Source organism: Mastomys coucha, unplaced genomic scaffold (assembly GCF_008632895.1).
Source record: "Mastomys coucha isolate ucsf_1 unplaced genomic scaffold, UCSF_Mcou_1 pScaffold9, whole genome shotgun sequence".
Lineage (NCBI taxonomy): Eukaryota > Metazoa > Chordata > Mammalia > Rodentia > Muridae > Mastomys > Mastomys coucha.
Genome location: NW_022196915.1, coordinates 53,460,146 through 53,466,498, shown reverse-complemented (window position 1 = coordinate 53,466,498; position 6,353 = coordinate 53,460,146). Strand labels below are relative to the sequence as shown.

General features: G+C 43.5%; 1 long non-coding RNA gene across 1 annotated transcript; it reads right to left on the bottom strand.

The window, feature by feature from the left end:
- Positions 1 to 1,820: 1,820 nt before the first annotated feature.
- Positions 1,821 to 5,960, bottom strand: LOC116085241. The gene is made up of 2 exons (XR_004116458.1): positions 5,813 to 5,960; positions 1,821 to 1,937 (listed from the first exon to the last, which is right to left on the bottom strand). It is a non-coding gene; the product is annotated as an uncharacterized LOC116085241 (long non-coding RNA).
- Between the last annotated feature and the right edge of the window lie 393 nt (positions 5,961 to 6,353).

The window sequence follows — 6,353 nt, the reverse complement described above, 5'->3', positions numbered from 1 at the left end:
GAACATTTGCAGGAGTCAAATTCTTACACTGAAGAGCCCAGGAGAGAAGGGAGACTTTGGAGATGACAGATAATAGCTTAACACCATTTATTCTGCATCCACATTCACGTGTGAGCATCCACATATCCACAATATTAACTGTTCTGTTTCGGCCTCATCAGATGACACTATCTTCATAGAAATAAGCTTCAGGTTCTCCCCATAAAAGACAAAGAAACTGAAGTAGCTCCCCATGGACAAAAGTGAAACAATATCAAGTACAAAATGAGCCAGAACAATTTGAACTAGCTGATAGAGAACTAAAAATTTTTTTCTTTTTGGAGGCTGTGCTCGACTATGTAGCCTGGGTTAACCTGAACAGACTATGTAAACCAGGCTGGCCTGGAACTCGTAGAGCTCCACTTGTCTCTACCTCTTGAGTACTGGGATGAAAGGTCTGCAGGGCTACGCTGCTGTGTGATTATTCCTGGGGAAAGGTGGGCAAATGTGCACACTCACTCAGGATGATGATCGTTGTCATCAGCAAAGACACTACCAAAATCTACTTTGGTGAACTAATGAGACTCACTTACAGGAATATGAGCAAGAGGTTACTTACAGGGGTCAGTAATAAATCAAGGACAGCTACGTCACCAAAAACCCTCCCCAGCATGGATGACAGCTCACAAAGCTGCACAGCATGCAGGCAGCTCAACAGGTTGGAGAGTGTCTCTTCCAGGCACTTAGTAGGTCTGAGATTCTTCTGGGAAGTTTGGGTGGTCTCTGTCACTTTGAGCAGCTCAGCTTCTCTCAGAGTGTCTCCTGCTCCTATTCACATGGGGAGGGAGGGACCTAGAGTATTTAGTCATTTTCAGGGACTTCCTGAAGCTGTTGAATTGTTTACTTTGAGATCAGTGAGCTTCCTTGGGAGATGAAATATTTACCTCCTTTTAGAACATCCCATCTCTTAATGAGATTCCTTCCAATATGGGAAATTTTATATGGGAGGGAATTTCTGTAAAATACACAATTGACTTTTAATCTTAATAATACTTTTTAATTACAACCCCAAACACAGATGAAGCCCTACTGAAAGATGGGTGACTAATAGATGTAAATGCAGCTCTCCTTTTTTTTTTTTTTTTTTTTTATCTATTTCCATTTCTGTGTATATGTGTGCATGTGAATGTTCCTGTGTGTGTGCACACTCATGGATGTCCAAGGTTGATGTTAGGAATCATCCACCACTCTTTTGCTTTGTTAGCTGAGGCTGGATCTCTCTATCAAACCCACAGCTCGCTCATATGTCTAGTCTCTCTAGTCAACTTGCTCTGGGAACTTCTTGTCTCCTCCTTCCTGAGGCTGGAATTATAAGAGAGGTCCCGTGATTATATACCCTGCTGGCATTTATCTGGGTCCTTATGCTTTGGTCATGTGGTAAGCGCTTTAACCCATAAGCCATCTCCCAGCCAATGACAGCTCTTCTTACAGAGCAATTCCTGGTGGCATATGTGAACATTGGCCACCTCTTGAGAGGAAGCACGCCATTCTCTCTACCCCATCTTTTAAGGTTGGTCTGAACTTTGTGACTCACTTCAAATGAACACACAATGAAAAGGAAATAGTAGCAACTTGGCAGTGGTGAAACTGATGCCCATGACCTTAACCAGGAGATGAAGGATAACAACCATCACTAATGATACCATGTATTGGTTCTGTCCCCTGTGATAATGCTTTCACAAGAAGGACACTTGGTGGCATTCTTTCTTAAATCTACAACTCCAGGAGACAACATTCAAGTTTAAACACGAAGAAAAAAAAATGACCGAAAAATCCTTAACTGAGGGATGTCTTTCAAAATTTATGATGATCGCTCTTCATTGTCAAGGTCATGAGAAGCAAATGGGGTAGAGAGACTGAGGAGATGTGACAGCAGAAGCCACATTCTGGATCGAATCCTAGAATATAAAAAAATAATATTAATGGAGGAGCACTGAAGCCTGAGTCAAGCTTGAGGTTTAGTTACTAGCAATGGACCAGCACTGGGTTCTTGGTTTGGAAAATGTCCCCCAGCAATGAAAGATGGTGACATTAGGGGACACCTGGTAAAAGAAACAGGTATATAGGCTCTCTCTACTATCTGTATCACATCCTAACATAGAAATGTTCCTGCCCAGACAGTCTGCTTTCTAGCCCACTTTATCTCCCTTTCTTTAGCCCAGGACCTAAGCTGGTTAAGGTTTTGGTTATCTGGTAGCATGACCCAGATCTTGATTCCTATGGACCCAAATTCTTAGTGGTTAGTAGAAAGAGACTATTAGACAATCCACAGAACCACTGACTTCTAGAAGCATCTTTTTTTTTCTTCTCTGTATAGCAGTAATCCAGTTACCTGGAATCAACCCTCAGAGCTAGTACAGAAGAACCCTTCCTCATTGGTTGAGATGCATGAGGACCCCAACAAGACCAAGGGTGCTTGTAATGTGGCTATTATATTTGTCCCTTGTAGAAGTACTCCTTCCCTGAGAACTAACATCTCCAACTTAACTAGACAACGATGGAATCCTGAAGTTCTGCAAGGTGACCACCGATAGTGAAGGAGGCTAATTTCATCCCATCCAGGTATTCTTGGGCTCATGTCTGAGCATGATGAAAGAACTCAGTAGTCTATCAGTTTAAGTGTAAAGTGTTTCCTACAAGGAAGAACCACTTAGGATATCCCTTAAGTGACATCATACCTGAGCCTTCAGGAAAACATTCTACTGGGCCATTGGATTCTCATGGGCCTGCCGTTTCTAGGGATGAGCCCTTCATTAGACCAAAGTATACCATCAAAGGCATGAGTCCATCATTATACTTTTATTACATTATATAAACACATGGATATTCATACTAGTGAAGTACTTACATACGGAGAGTGTAATTCATTTCTATATTGTGAGGTTAAATTCATGACTCCTTTCTGTGGGAGAGGTCAAGACTAATTAGCAACAACCAGATAGCTGCTAATCTTCCTAGGGAGATGTCCCATGAGTCATGTCTAATGTTGGTCTTTGTGTTGAGAGATTAAACAGGGATGGTAGCTAGGCCAGCCTCAGAAAAAGAAGCTCCCATTAATGGATGCATGTACCACCTCCACCCCCAGTATTAAAACCTCTTGTGCATGCTAGGCAACTGGGCAAGTGTCTGCTCACGTCTGCCTAGCCACCCAGCGCCTCAGTTGTGGAGGAAACCCAGACACTTGCATATGTGTCTCCACACCTATCAGTATTCACAGGTCCATCCTCCTATCTGGTTCCTAATCTCCCAATCCTGTTCTCTCCAAGCCCTTGATCAATTGCTGTGACATTATTTCCTCTATCTAAATCAGTTCAAGTCTCTCCCTCTGACTACCTCTTCCCAGAAGCAGACAATGTGCTGATTGAAGTTCTCTTCTGTCTTTCAGAGTGTCACTGAGCTTGCGATTAGCCCATTTCCTGTTCCTGTATTACTTGGAACTAAACAACAGCAGGGCCAGAGTCCATTTCTCCCTTCAGTCAATGGCTGAGAAGGAATCCCCACTAGGCTGTGTTCATTTGTATTTGAAACAAACTAAAGACACCCAGCTATCACCTGAGCTTTTTATCCTAGCCATTCTGACTGGTGTGAGGTGGAATCTCAGGGTTGTTTTGATTTGCATTTCCCTGATGACTAAGGATGTTGAACATTTCTTTAGGTGCTTCTCAGCCATTCAGTGTTCATCAATTGAGAATTCTTTGTTTAGCTCTGTACCCCATTTTTTAATAGGATTATTTGGTTCTCTGGAGTCTAACTTCTTGAGTTCTTTGTATACCTTGGATATTAGCCCTCTATCAGATATAGGGTTGGTAAAGATCTTTTCCCAATCTGTTGGCTGCTATTTTGTCCTATTGACAGTGTCCTTTGCCTTACAGAAGCTTTGTAATTTTATGAGGTCCCATTTGCCAATTCTTGATCTTAGAACATAAGCTTTTGATGTTCTGTTCAGGAAATTTTCCCCTGTGCCCTGTGCTTGAGGCTCTTCTTCACTTTCTTTTCTATTAGTTTTAGTGTATCTGGTTTTATGTGGAAGTCCTGGTGAGGTTATGGAGAAAGAGGAACACTCCTTCATTGTTGGTGGGATTGCAGGCTGGTATGACCACTCTGGAAATCAGTTTGACGGTCCTCAGAAAATTGGACATAGTACTACCTGAGGACCCAGCAATACCACTCCTGGGCATATAACCAGAAGATGCTCCAACATGTAATAAGGACACATGCTCCACCATGTTCATAGCAGCCTTATTTATAAGAGCCAGAAGCTGGAAACAACCCAGATGTCCCTCAACAGAGGAATGTACAGAAAATGTGGTACATTTACACAATGGAGTGTGACTCAGCTGTTACAAACAATAAATTTGTAAACTTCTTAGGGAAATGAATGGATCTGGAGGATATCATCCTAAGTGAGGTAACCCAATCACAAAAGAACACACATGGTATGCACTCACTGATAAGTGGATATTAGCCCAGAAGCTCAGAATACCCAAGATAGAATCCACAAACCACAAGAAGCTCAGGAAGAAGGAAGACCAAAGTGTGCATACTTCAATCCTTCTTAGAAGGGGGAACAAAATACCCGTGGAAGGAGTTGCAGAGACAAAGTATGGAGCAGAGACTGAAGGAAGGACAATCCAGAGACTGCCCCACTTGGGGATCCTTCCCATATACAATCACTAAACCCAGACACTATTGTGGATGCCAGCAAGTGTTGGCTGACAGGAGCCTGGTTTAGCTGTCTCCTGAGAGTCTCTGCCAGTGCCTGACAAATATAGAAGTGGAGGCTCACAGCCATCCATTGAACTGAGCACAGGGTCCCCAATGAAGGAGCTAGAGAAAGGACCCAAGGAGCTGAAGCGGTTTGCAGCCCCATAGGAGGGACAACAATATGAACTAACCAGTACCCCCAGAGCTCCCAGGGACTAAACCACCAACCAAAGAGTACATGTGGAGGGATCCATGGCTCCAGCTGCATATGTAGCAGAGGATGGCCTTGTCAGTCATCAATGGGAGGAGAAGCCCTTGGACCTGTGAAGGCTCTATGCCCCAGTGTAGGGGAATTCCAGGACCAGGAAGTAGGAGAGGGTGGGTTGGTGAGCAGGGGGAGGGGAGAGGGAACAGGGTTTTTTTCCTGGAGGGGAAACCAGGAAAGGTAAATAGAGAAAATATCTAATAAAAAAAGAATGTAGAATGTGACAATGTAATAAAAAAAGAAGTGAAATACTAAAATAAATAAATAAATAAATATGAACAAATCAGAAAAAAAGACCATTGAGAGAAAGTTGCCTCCATCAGATTGACCTGTAGGCAAGTCTATGTAGGTTTCGGGGGAGTGTGTTTTCTTGATTAAAAATAATTGATGTGGGAGGGCCCAGACCACTGTAGACGGTCCTGGATTGCATAAAAGAATGAAATCTGAACCAATCACATAGAGCAAGCCAGTAAGCAGCACTCCTCTGTGGCCTTTGCTTTAATTCCTGTCTCCAGGTTACTGTCTTGAGTTTCTGCCGTGATTCCCCTCAGTGATGCACTGAAAGCTGTAAGCCCAAACAAATCAATGGTTTTCCTCAGGTAAAAAATAGACTAGGTTAGTTTTATAGGTTAGCTTGAGGCAGGGAATGCAAAGATGAGGGTTGGGTGTTGGCGAACCCGAGGCATCTGCATGGATGTGCTGTGTCTTTGGAGCTGCTCAGATTCGATTCAGTATATGGCTGGTACCCATAAACATACATCTCAGAACTTGCAGTTCCTAGCCCAGGGAGGTACTATGTCCTACCACATCTCATTGAAAATGGCAGCTCAGGCCACACACAGCCCCAGGATGGGCCGTGTTCAGGTGCTCAGTCTTTAGCAGGCCTAGCTATAAGCTGGGAGCCATTTCTGCAGTGGAGAATGTTTGGCAGCGAGGATGGTGCTCTGTTCTGAAGCCCTCCCAGCCCTGTAGAATACTGTTGCCACTGAAGCATGTCTTCACACAATCCTGCTGGTTTCCATGGAGATTTCATGCATCATGGATATTCTAGGTCATAAGGCCCAAGTGACAGAGCAGCTTGCTTTGGATTCTTAGCTTGCCACAGTCACTTTCTTATCCCCAGTCCCCATTTAGATGAGTAAATGGCTCAGAAATGCACATTTTATTTGATTTTGGTTATTTCAAGCAGAATATCATGTAGCTCAAGCTGGCCTTGAACGTGCTATGAAGCTGCGGATGATGTCTGCCTTTGTGCCACTTGGGACAGAGCATGGTTTGAGGTTTATTGTCCGAGCGGAGCAAGGATGTTGGGCTCGGTCTTTCCTATAACAGTAACTCTTGCTAT